Here is a 14198-nt window from a genome sequence, read left to right as displayed (position 1 = left end):
AGCACTTTAGGAAACATAACCTTAAGGAATAAAAGGATGAAACTAATCTGAAGGCAGTATTGTAGTACCACAGATATAATAGCTGCCTTCAGCTGCCTATACCTAACCTCTGGAATCGATCCTGTCCTCAGCGGAAGGAACCAAAACACAAGGCTTTTAATTAATACTCAGACTTTTTTTTTTACCTCCATGCAAAAGCTGGCACCCTGCACCACCCGGCTTACAGCTAATAGCCTGTATCTTATTAGGTTGGTTATGTGGATGGAGGTTTTAGTAATGGATATCTATGTTAGTGCAGGTCATCCTCCAGCTGCTCCAGCTGAATAAACCCTGGGATTTCTGCACATTAGCAGATCGAGGCCCCAGATCCTCCTCTTATCCTCAGGTTTCACGCCGTATCCCTGCCCCGGGCCGACACTTTGGGTGGGACGGCAGATGTAGTGAATGAACCAAATGTGTGTGCATTAAGTGTATGGATAAGATGAATCCAGGTGTAAGACATTACACTACACCATCTGTGCCTCTAACATGTTTTAATCAATTTACTTCTAATACACAAACATACTCCTACTCGTCTAAGGATGATGCTCTGCAACTATGTTAGTTAGTTCTGTGAGGTAGTCCATTGGTTTCTTGTCATTTTAGCCTTTATTCAATTACATCAAGGCATGGCATATATAATAACAATAACAGTAACAATTGTGTTTATATAACACCTTTTAAAACCATAGTTTACAAGTTGCGCTAGGGCATAGAACGGATGTTTTGAAAGACAAGACACAAGTTATGGAGGGAGGGCAAATATGCACAATAAAATAAATATCAGCATAGAAACACACACACTGAAACACATGCACATCTGCAGACATTGAAATGACCTTCGGATGTAGGGCCTGAGGGGCCTGACCCAAGGATCTAAGGCTGTAAGCCTGACACATACAGTATCTGGTGACCATATATTACACACACACACACACACACACACACACACACACACACACACTATATAGTACTGTGCAAAAGTGCACCATCACTGCAAGGACTTCCAGGACTTGTTCTTCCTCTTTATGCTGATGATAGTTCTAAATGACACTGGCTAAATGTTTGCGGTTGTTGTGAATAAATCTGGGTCCAATCAGACGCCTCACTGATGGCATTGCATGATGGATATGCATTCTGATTTAACAGCATTTTTTCACGCCTGCCTAAAATTTTTGCACAGTACTGTACATACACTGTAAATCTGATCAATATCATATAAACTGATATTTTCAAGATATACAAACATGTCCTCATATATCCAGATATCCAGTATTTGTGATACTAATATATCCAAGACTTGAGGACATCACATTTAATGCAGACTTCATTGAGTGTCATTTGCTTTATTCTGTATGAGATATTAAACTCTGAACTCTGCTTCTGATCACGCCACACACATGCTATGTGCTACAATCAAACAGTCCTTTAATGAACCATGACAGCACATACAGTACATCAAACATGTGGGACCCAGAATTACAATAAGACACGGGCACAGCCCATCTTCGTTTATTATTATTTATGACTGTTTGTTATTTCCTATTTCACTATTATGTCTTCATTTAGTTGGTCTATGCTGTTTGATGCAAATGTACTAGTGTGTACTGTGGACAGCTAGGGGTCCAGCTAGGGGTCCTCAGGGTCAGGCGTATATGTGGTGTAGCAAGCAGAGCGCCTGCAGGGAGCGACCAGGTAACTTACCGTGTCTGTAAATTTTGTGTGTCTGTATGTATTCCTGTGTTGTCAGTGTGCAACAAATATGAGCACAGTGGTATTAAGAACACATGCTTTTACCAAGAATGTGTGCATGTGTATATTTAATAGATGAAGCCGGACTGTGCCGAGCCCGGATCAACAACCGAGAGCCTGATTGAAAAACCTGCAGAAGCTGAGTGTTTGATATCATATCATATCATAACTGTCAGCCTCAGGGGAACTCCACCTTGTGTTATTTATACACACTGGACCACTCGATTTATAAGCCTCAGACAGCTAATGACAGGACACATCATAGCTGTAAGTTATCTGGCAATGTGACTGCAGACCAGAGGGCAGTGCTCAGGGGCAACAAGAATGTGTCCTTTCACCTGCCCCGTGGAGAGTGTGTAATCCAATCTTTACATAGAGAGCAATGCAAAAAACCCAACAAAAAAACAGGCAAAGCAACATAAATGAGACAAACAAAAGTTACAGTTTCTGTGATACCAGAGGACCCAGAAAAAAAAACAAAAAAAACATCTGTTTTTCGAGTTCACTTGTTTGCACTGGAATGTGTTCTCCTTTGAACAGCTGGCACAGGCTTTCATTGCCAATTTAGCCATAGTATTAACTTCAGCTTTGTTTCTCTGTTAAAAGCTTTGTGAGTGTTTGCCGTCCAAAACATTCCAGACACAAAACCATCCGTTTTTTTTGGATTCTAAGAAAAGTTGAATCATAAAACATGAAAATGTGTATGTGTGTATGTGTATGTTAGTTCATAGTGAAGAGCAGGAATTTATGATCAGGACTCATGCATTACTATGTTTTGTTATTTGTGCCCTGTGTGGTTAATTCATCCCAGATTAAGTTCTGTACAGTATTAGCAACAGTCTCCACTGTACTTTAGTTTTATTTAACTCAGTTATGGTGGAACAGTGACAGCATTGCTCTAGAGATTTTTATTGGAGATTATTTATTTACATTAAAAAAAAAAACTCTGCCAGTTGAGTTTATCTTTCTGTTCAGACAACTTTTACAACAATTATTATTATTATCATTATTATAGCAACAATAGCATGCCTTTGGTGAGGGGGAATGCAGCAGGCCAACTCACTACTGATAATGGTCCCTTGTCCTCATCTGTGACAAATATGGGGTGGACATGTTATCAATGTTTAATGTCTAAAAAAAGCACTGCTCATTATTTGTGGTTTCCATGATAAAACATGCGAAAAATATCAACGCGTTCTGAATATTTTCGGCACATTAAAAGTGAACATTTTGGTCTGCATAATACATTTTCATGTCAAGCTGTAAAGCACGTGTAGCACATGAGTAACCAACGAGTAACGCATGTCTGAGGTTATAGAGCCATCCTTTACAATTTATGTAACAGTAATGGCGGCGTGAATTAATAATATTGTTCATTTTCTAAAGCAACACACCAGAGCTGTTTTTAATAACCCACTTCATCAACTCAGAGATCCTCTTACCAATAAACACAGTGGAGGTGGCATCCACAGCTGGATTCAACAGGAGGACGTGGACTCAGGTTCGAGATGCCCATACCTGGATGGTCATCTGTTTGGTCTCAAAATAAGGCATTGTGGGAACACAAGCAGGGGCGGAGTTTCAAGCAATTTTTTTTACCTCATGCCAGGAAATAAAATGAAAACACAGTAGTGTGAGTCGGTCAGTGGGGTTAAGTACGAGGGGATCTGCTTGTGCAAACAGAAAAACAAAGGGAGGCATCAGAGAGCAGCAGGCTGTTTGTCTGATCTGATAAAGATGAATTACCGCTGGTGTTCAGGGTCACCAGTGAAAACATCAACCACAGAGGCTCGATACTAAACTCACTTTTTCTTCTTGGCTGGTAAGTAAACAGCTTTTAATGCTAACTTATCTACGTAGCAATAGCAAAAACATAGGCTACATGCAGCACGTTCAAATAGATAGCACAGGCAGGCCGGTGGTGTTTAACCACTTAAAGGTAAGATAACACACTATGTGAGTTGAAAGACCACTTATCACAGTCCTTCTCGCTGATTTATAGGTGGTGGTCTCCTTCTGAAACCTACATCTATAAATGATGTTGTGTTCAAAGGACTCCAGAGCAGGGACATATCTCTCAGGGGATTTCTCCTGAGACAGATGTTCAGAGAGCAAACTGGACGGAGAGATGAAGATAAGTGACTTAGAACTTAACAGGAGTTCTCAATTTACTCTGCTGATAAAAGCTTTGAAGTTCCTTTTTTTTGTTGTTAACAAAAAAAAGAAAAAAGCCAGGAACTTCAAAGCTACATGATCTGATGTCTGGTCTCCAGTGTCTTTGGTGTAAGCCTAAAACATTGAACAATGACTGTTTTGATTCAAAATCCAAGGTATTTCAAGGTAACTTTAGGTTTTCAGTCATCTAAGAGTGACTGACTTACTACTGGGGTAGCTGAGCTACTAACCAGCCCAGCCAACCCAGGTTAAAGGTGTTCAGAAATGGCCGTTTGTCCTGTTTGTCCCGCCTCCTTCCTCGACTTTCCGCACGAGTTTACACAAGTTTGAATGGGCGTTATTGAGTGGGCGGGATATTTAATGTTTGGGGTGGGACTGGGTGGGACACAGTGTTTCAAAGGAATTTGATTGGATGTTGTGCAGCTCCGTGTGCGTTATAGCTTGCTAACTTAGCTAGCTAGGACACTTTCGTCCGTATCCAGAGGTTGTTTCATCCGTCAGTGGATCTATTGCCTCTGAGCTTACGAATCCGGAGTGCTCCGGATGAAATGGAGCAATACCACCAGTAACCAGGGTGGCAGTATTGAGTCAGAAGCAGAGAAAAGGCACTCCATTACGGAAATCGGCAAAGAAGAGAGTAGTTGCCGGAAATTCAAAGATGAAGAAGACGAGAGTAAACATTGAACATTTAAAAATGGTGCAAAATTTGGAGAAGATATGTGAGTTGGTGAGAGGGTACATACATTTAATGTTGGTGCCGGTAATGACAGTGTGACGCTGTCATTTATGACACACTGCCCCCTATAGAGGATAAGTTGCGTTACGTCCATAAAAACGTTGAAACCGGACGGAGGTATGTAGGCCAGTGTTACGGAGAGAACGTTTGGTACGGATGGACGAATTTCGTCCAGATCCGGAGGTATAAAGCCAGCTATAGACAGCTACTTCTATATCAAACTCCATTTTCCTGTGACATATCGATCGACCACCATGTCCTCCTGATGTGGACTTTGTCTCTTTATACTTCACTTCACTTTGCTCCTGTCATAATTAGTTACTATGACCACTCACTGAGGAACAAAATGTTACTATATGGATCATAATGACTTGCTGTCCAGGTGATGAGCTTCTTTTTTTGCAGCATGACCTAATCTTAACAAAGAGCCAAAAAACAAAACCATTCAACCGTAGTAGCCTACAATTTTGTCATTTGGCAAAAACTGTAGAGCTGTGGACAGGCTACAGATAAAACATATTGCTACGAAAAGATTGCAGCAACTAGACTATTGATGACAACGGAAATGCACATAAATGTCTGTCTGCGAACAGTTTACACACAAATTTGTTCTGCTCAAGTTTTGTGAATGAGACCCAAGAAGTGTAGTGATGCATCTGTCCCTGCAGATTGTGCTCTGTGCTGTCATTGTGCTTTACGACTATTTCATGTTTAAAGTTAAGTCCGGCGAGCCAGCCCCACTGAGAGATGAACATGAAATACATGACGTTAATATGCAGTGTATCTTCCATATCCATCTGACAGTTAGGAGTTATCTGTAGCTGTTCTATTCCTCCCAGGCCAGTTTATATAGTGTGTGTGTTTGTGTGTGCTGCCAGAGACCCGCACTCATCCTGAACACAGCCCTCATTCAGGCTGAGGTCCGGCCATGAATTATGCCATTAAATGTGTTTGTTCCTGAGCCACTTCCCAGAATTTATCTAATTTATTCCCTAAACTGCCACACTCTGCAGCCACACTCCACTCTCAGGCATGAAACCAGAGCTTTGAACAACACTACGTCTGTGTGTTTGGCTCCAACATGAAGGTCTTGACAGATGTCAAGATATGTGTAAGCAAATATTCCAAAGGTAAACATGGCTCCACATGCACCATGCACAGCCAGCATTAGTGATCAGCTGCTGGTTGGTCGCAGGAGGAACTTAACTGAAGCTCAAAATGAATCACTGAATATTAAAACGACTTCACCGCTTCATTTCCATCCAATTCTAAAGGACATGATGGCACTTCAAATATATTGCAAACATGTTTTTTCAGCAAAGAAAATCTTCAAATATGTTGTAAACATTCACCTAGAGTCAAGGATGAGCTGATTAGACGTTAGTGGTCAGAGGTCAAAGTCATCTGACCTCCTGAAACACCTATTTCTAACTTAAGATTTTCCCACAGAAATTCTGACAATAATATTAAACAAAATGTAATTTATTATGAATCCATTTATAATACATAAACATTAATATTACACATAGTTCCAAGGGAATGAAACCAAGGTAGTTCATAAATCCAAAACAGCCGATTTATTACATTATCCCTCTCTGGAGTTTTGGGCTTTGGCACACTCTGCTCCTATGTCACATATACAGTCAGATGACTCAAATGTATCTGGAAAAAACTGTAAATACAGTAGTAACAGTAGTTAATATTAGTGCTGTTACCAGAGAATTGGTTATTTAGAGAGTCGCTGTTACTTGGGCAAATATAACTATCACATAAGAACTTATGATGAATAATGCTTTATACGTCTTTTCTAAACTTGCATTGCACTGGAGATTGTTAGTGCAAACTTTACATGTGCCAGTAAAGTTCACCTTTGCCTTAGGGCCACATTTAAGAAAAAAAAAAGTCACAAACTTTGAGAATAAAGTCGTAATTTACGAGAATAAAGTTGTAATTTACGAGAATAAAGTCATAATTTATGAGAATAAAGTCATAATTTTATGAGAAAAAAGTCAAAGTAAAACGGAAGTAGGTTGAGACGAGAAAAGGTGATACACCACAGTGAGCAGGGTAATGTTGCTGTCGGCTAAACATTTATTAAACTGTTCTGCTCACTGAGCAAACCTAGGTTTTAGTTAACCTAGGTTAACGTTTGTTACATGTTGTTTAAGAAGTCGTACAGAAAATGTATTGATCTGTTGTGATCAAAGCAAGTGTTAGGGTGACTATGGATGGAACAATTAATGGTCGCCGAGAGACTAAGCGAGGGAAGTGTTTTTACTTGCCGGACGCGCTTCAACAATAAAAACTAAGCTCCAGAGGTTATGTCGATTCATAAAGTTTATTAAGCTAAAAACATAGCAGTGAAACAACTCCACATAAGCCTAAAAACGTCCCAAACAGTGTAAATTAGCGGTCAGCAAAAAGTAGGACCTTCCCCCCTCACCCATTCATTCACAGGTGAAGAACAGCTGATTTTACTACGCTTGGTGACGTACCATCCCACCTGACTCCTCCCCGGATGTGACACACCCACACACACACACAAAACACTACATGGCATCTACAGCAAGGTTATTATTGTTTACAGAACGTATGTGTTGATCATTTGTGATCATGTTGTCATGGATTACAAAAGTAAGCCAAAGACACTGGATTTCTTGAGGTCACTTGCAGATGTTTGTATGAAGAGATTTTATTCTGGCGTTGGGGCCTCTGTGTATTGCCGGCGGAGACGGTGTGCTCGCCGGAGCTCGACTCCCTCTGGATCCATAATCTTAATTATCAGTCGGATTGTTTCGAGACACCACGAAACCCCTCTGAATGTCCCGCTGATGCATCCACCGATAACCCTGCAGTTGACCAGTTCCAGCCATCCCCCCCCCCCCACAAAAGCAGCGACTTCCTCCAAGTCCGTCTGGTTATTTCTCCGGAAAAGATGCATTTTCTTGCATATAAAGTCCTAATATGATGATATGATGCTGATGTGCCAAAAGATTAAGTATCTCCTTGTTTGTGAAACCTATCCTAAAGTACAACTCCACAAAATCCTCCACGGCCCCCATTTTACCAACTGTCTTCCTCTTAAACAACAGGTTAGAATATTATGACTTTTTTCTCATAAAATTATGACTTTTTTTCTCATAAAATTATGACTTTTTTTCTCATAAATTACGACTTTATTCTCCTAATATTATGACTTTATTCTCGTAAATTACGACTTTATTCTCGAAGTTTGTGACTTTTTTTTCTTCTTAAATGTGGCCCTAATACTCCGTCGTAATTTTTCAATAGTTACAGTTGATTAGAAATATCTTGCTACAGTGTCCCAAACTGTCACTTTATTTGGCTCAGATGTATGAAATGGAATATTGGTTTAGGGTTTTTTCAATGTGCTTAATAAAAAGGGTCTAGGGTCACTTTGCATTTACATTATGGATTCTTTTTCGTCCAGTTTATGCAAATTTACCATTAGATTTGGTTTTGACTGAAGTGGCTACGCACTCATGCTGACCCTGGTTAGGGAGGTTACCATCTGAACAGGATCAGGTTTATCATAGCAATCTCTAAGTTATCAGCTAGATTTATTAGTAACATATGAACACAGGTGCTAATTACAGCCATTGAAAAAAAGAATCAAAACAAAATGTACTCTCTGGAGAAGTACAACTGCCAACTCTTCAAAGTGTCTTTCAATACAACACAGTTTCAATAAAGGTCAATAAAATGTTAAAGCAAATTATTAAAATGAAATCACAATGTCCAACACATCGCTCTGGTCTCGCTTTGATTTTAGTTCATTGTAGATGGATGTCATATTACAACTGTAAGCTTATAGAAATAGTTCAACATTTTGGCAAATTGGCCCATTGCCATGATCCATATATTCTTACTAGGTTTGTTACCTTTAATTGCTGGTGCAAGCTGTTTTTAGATCGGCGGAGCAGAGTCGTGAGCTACTCAGAATTTCTTGGTTTCCCTCATCAAACTGATCAAATACCAATCCAACAACTCCAAAACGCTCTGGTGGACAAGTTGTGAGCTGCACATTCACCACGCTATGAGATAATAACGGAACATTACAAGACAGCAAGCAGTCTCTGCATTTGCCTTGAAAACAACTCTGTCTCATAATGTTCTGTTATTAGCGGTGAGCGCTCTGAAAAGTTCCCGCAGCAACAGGCTGAAATACCCACAGTGCAAAACAGAGCGTTTTTGAAGGTCTTTTATCCCTATGTCAGTTAGACTTTTTAACAGTTCTATTTAGTTTGTAATGTCTGTTGCACTTTTAAATCCCTGTGCACTTTAAACTTTTTTTATTTTTTTTATTTGTCTACCAGCAAGCACTTTTGAATCTGTTATTTTGCCCAGGAGAGAGTAGCATCTTCTTCAACAGTAGCTTCTTCTTCTTTTAAAGTATTTTTATGAATTGTGTATTTTATTCTTTGTATAATTTGTCCTGCTTTTCTTATTTTTAAGGCTGCTGTCATGAACTAATTTCCTCTCGGGGATAAATAAAGTATAATCAATCAATCTATCTCATATGGTGAATTTTTGCACCAACAATTAAAGGTAACAAACCTAAATTAACTATTGTTATTTTCATGTATTATTATCACTAAAGGAGGCAAGGGAACAACTAAAACATTGACACAATGAGCATGTACCATGTACACAATACTGTATAATTGAGCCTTGACCCAAGCACCCGTCCTCAGTGTCAGCAGAGCAATCAGAAGCAGTACCTTCAGAAAGTCTTTTCACATGTTACAGTGCAGCCTGATACTATGATAAAACATGTTCCCTCATTAATCTACACTGTGATACCTATGATGACGAAGCCAGATCAGAGTTTTAGAGCCCGTGTCTGTGGTGAAGGTGCATGAGAAGGGTGGGATTAACTGTGCATTAAAAGTAGTAAGGCCATGCTGAGGTCAGTTTACAGATGTTGTCAGTCTTACAGAATGTACTACACACTGTCTCTAGACCAGATGTCTGTGCAACACTCCCCAGGTTGTTTCTTACACTATCATGAGTCTCTGGTGTATTGACAGTTGGAAAAAACAAGCTCTTTGGTCAAGGTTAAGATTGGGATCTATTTGTCTCATAGAGCGTATTGACTCAAAATTAGTAGGACAGTTCTCAACATTAACTAGATGCTACAAGTGTCTACATGACATCACACCAGTGGCTACAAGCAAATACTGCTGAAAACCCATGGAGCAAGGATCAAAAGTATCAACAGTTTACTCAGTTTATACAGTTTACTGCAGATATGTCATCACTTCCTTATTGTCTTCCATTTATCATTCACTTTGCTCTCCTCTCTTGCTGTCCTGTTTTGTCCAATCCCTTGTCCATAAATACAGTTGAAAGGGTGAAACACTGTGTAGCAGGAGTGTTGTGTAAAATGTAATGTTCATGTTCATAGACATTGATCTTTTTATTGATTAGATCTTAATCATGAGCTCCAATATTCTTCTTTTTCTTTTTTACATTTAAATTTTTATTAAAGCTATAATACAAGGACAAACTAAGGACACAATACAATACAAACAATACCAGACACACTTAAAGATAGGGGATAGGGAGGGGGAAAAGATGCAGTACCATACTGTGTGTGTACAGTATACTGTTGAAGAGAATCAATACATATAAATGGGACTGAAGTGAATACAGTTCAGGTTACCAGATACACAACCACTCCTTAAATGTAGCTGTATAAATACAAGGTTACAATCAAAGTGACCAAATGGCCTTGGTGCAAAGGATCCACATATTATGTTGGGATGCGGGCAAAGTGTTGTGATGTCAAGAAAGATCTATGTCCCATAAGCCTCCCTCCCTCCTGTCCAAGTCCAACAAGGCAGATGCAGCCTTTTCCATGCTCACAAGACTCAGAAATTCCTCCAGCCAGTTTTCTTACTTTCCAGTTCATATGCACTGTATGTGTTTAGTTCTAAGACACACAAATTACACAATTTGTTGTGCAATTGAATTGTCTTCTATCTGTGTTTAATAAAAGTCTGATAACTGGTGAATCTTAGGACAGGTGCAGACCTTTACATTCATCTGTATTTCCTTTTAAATGTCATGCTTATCATTTTTGCTATAATATAAGCATAGCACAGCAAAACAAGACCCAGGCTGTCAGGACAGTCAGACAGTTTGAGATACACCACATTTAAGAGCGTAGGCCATTGAGACCTGAGCTGCCGGGGCACAGGTGTCAGTCTGTCTCTGCAATGTCGATTCTCAATTCAAAATTAATGAGGCAGTGAGTCTGTCTCTGCTGAATGAAATCCAGTCTGTGTGAACTGTCTGTTACACAACTTTTATATAAATGAAATAAAAGAATAAAAATTCAAGAAAAAAAAGGTGTTTTTAAAATATTCAAGGTGTCTTTATTACTAATTTATGACCAGTGTTACCTACATGGTCGTTTTAATGTATGACAAGTGTATGAGTGAAGCGCTGGACATCTGGCTTCCTGTGTGACAGCTCTGCATGACGTAAAGCTGACGACCCTGCTGGCCGGACGTGGTGAAGTAATTATTAATTTATAAGAGTGGGATTCTTTAGAGACGGGGGGGGGGGGGGCAACATGGCTCAAACACATGTAGACCACATTTGATCCCCACAGTGTGTGTGGGGAGGACGGCCTATACGTGGACAGATGTGTGTGTACGGTCCACAAAGTGAGGATCAAGGATATCAGCTGCCAGATGGAGAGGTCTGAGCCTTAGGGAGGTTCTATTGTATGTCAGTGTAAAGAAAGCTGTAGGAGACACGCAGGAATGTGTTTGTACATGAGCGCCCACTTCACTTCACGGCCCATAGGGTTTAAAATTGTGACCTGCACATCTACTGTACCACGCTATGAGATAATAACGGAGCATTACGAGACAGAGTTGTTTTCAAGGTAAATTCATGCAAAGCTGCTGATGCGCGTTCCCGTGGGGGGCAGTTTTTCAGCAAGCAGTCTCTGTATTTGCCTCGAAAACAACTCTGTATCATAACGTTCCGTTATTATCTCATAGTGTGGTGAATTTGCAGGTCACAACTTGTCCACGAGAGCGTTTTGGAGTTGTTGGGTTGTGTATTTGATGAGGGAAACCAAGAAATCCAATTAGCCTCCGTAGCGTAGCTCTGAGCAGCTCGCGGCTCTGCTTCACCGTTCTAAAAATAGCTTACACTGACAACGAACCTACTCCTGAAACTATAGGGATTATTGCAATGGGCCAATTTGCCAAAATGTTGAACTATCCCTTTAAGAAGTGGCTGTTTGCTGATCAGAGTACACCAATTATATCCATAAAGAGAGATGTAGAGAAATGGAAACCTAACACCTGCAGGGAGAAATATTAGGGTTAGGTGTGAAGGTGTGAAGCCTAGTTTATGGTTTCGTTGAGCATTCAAAGTTCTGCGTCGAGGGAACGCGTTGCTTTGCAACTCACTGCCATGCCGCTAGGGGGTGTTGTATTTCCTGGTGTGGCAGGAAGAAAGACTGGAGAAAGCAACTGCCGGAAATGATGTGTGCTGAGCGGACCAATCACACCCCGTTCGCGTCACCCCAACGCGTAGTTAGGATTTGTTGGAGGTGCACGTCAAGCTACGGCATAGGTACGCTGTCAACATGACGCTGAACCATAAATCATACCATTTTATTACACGGCTCCATTGAATGCTGCTCTCTGATTGGTCCATCGCTGCGTTCTGCGGCCCGTTATTTCTGTATAATGACCGTCATCAAGTATAACAGACCGTTGCTAGGGACGCCGCTCTGATCAGAGGATCATTTTTACCGTCATTAAACAGCTTCGGACTAATTTTGATGTTAGATAAATGACTTGTAACTTGTTACAGGGAGAGTGGAGGCTCCTTCCACATCGCTGCTGGAAACCAAACCTGCTGATCAGAGCCTCTGACCCGGTGTCACAGCTCTCCTCTCGTCTCAGTGGCACCGCGACTCCACGACACAAACGCACCCCGTAAACAGTAAACAAGCATGTCGGCATTTTGCTGTCCAGTGAGGATTTCGTTGCTCTTTTCCACTACACAGTTACAGCTCTCACGTTTTTAGATAGATAGATAGATAGATATAGTTATTTTTTAAATTCAATTTTTTAAATTAGACTCTAGGTCCATTTAAAAAGACATAAACAGTCCACAAAATAGTTAGTTATTTAACAAAAAAATCGTAACCGTAAATTGTAAATCGATTTTTCAGAGAAGAAAATCGAGATTTTATTTTTGGGCAAAATAGAACAGCCCAAATCTTGTTTATGACAGATACGACTACACACAATACACACATCGTAACATGTGTATGGTAATCCATCGATCCACTGATTGATTATCAAAGGCTTCAAATGCACGACCGGGAGGAGGCTCAGCAAAACAGCGGCCGTGACCAGTCTTGCAGATGCGCTAAATGATGCAATTATTCCATACAACCTGTCAGGGTTTATTTCTCCATAACAACCTCCAAACTATACATTATCCCTTACATGTCAACCTTGTGGGCTCACCAGGGGCTGGCGCTCTGGAACCTGGAGAGGGCCTGGGTTCTGTTCAGTGACAGATCCAACACCTGCAGGTGAGGGGACACATCACAAGGATTACAAGCCCCCAGTGGAGCACCGCAGGGCTCTCCCTGGGAAGCCAGAGGGTCACAGGTCACACAGGGGAAAGCACTGACGCTGGAGAAGGAAGCCTTTCAGACTAGACTAATCAGACTGTGTCAGACGTTCTCAGCTGAGCACTTGGCCCTTCAGTGTACTCGCGTTCACACTGCTAAAGAATGTGGCCACATGTGGCCCGGACCACCTCTGACTGTGGTCTGAGTGATCAAGCGTCTTTGATCAGATCCCTTTAACAAGTACGTGTGAAATTAGTCACCACAAGGGAAGACATGACTGACCCATCTCTGCACAAAGCAACACCTCTCCCCTGTGTTTCCACCACATCATGGGCAAACATTTGCTTCTTATTTTTGGAAGAGCATTACAACCTGGTCGGCCTTGCAGTGGCCTTTTCTATTCAGGCACGTCGGATGCCGTTGATGCTTGGCCTGCTGCACAAACACAGGAACTCGAAGATAATGAGAGTAAACAGCAAAGGCACTGTGTGTGTGTGTGAGAGAGAGAGAGAGAGCTGACAGAGTGGGTAAATGTGTGGCCTCACTGATAACCTCCAGAGAAAACAAGGTTTTATGAAGTAGAACCAGTCCACAGGACAATAAGGAACACAATGGTGGGTACACATCAGTTGTCTGAGAGCAGAGGAAGGTCATCCTCTGCTAATGATGCTCTGGTGGATCTGGACACTCGAGGAATTTAAAGACTTGAGACCTGGAAAATTTAAGAAGTGGTCTGCAAACGCTTTAGATGACACTGTGAGAAATGTAGAGAAATGTGGAAGTTATAAAAGATGTGTCCTGGATGTGTTGTTTTTATTTCTAACCTCAGCTTTTATGATGTTGTTCTGCTTTGCGATC

The sequence above is a fragment of the Trachurus japonicus genome, chromosome 22 (genome assembly GCF_045865225.1).
Source record: "Trachurus japonicus isolate A0001 chromosome 22, Traja_1.0".
Taxonomy (NCBI): Eukaryota; Metazoa; Chordata; class Actinopteri; order Carangiformes; family Carangidae; genus Trachurus; species Trachurus japonicus.
This window is presented reverse-complemented; position numbering follows the sequence as displayed.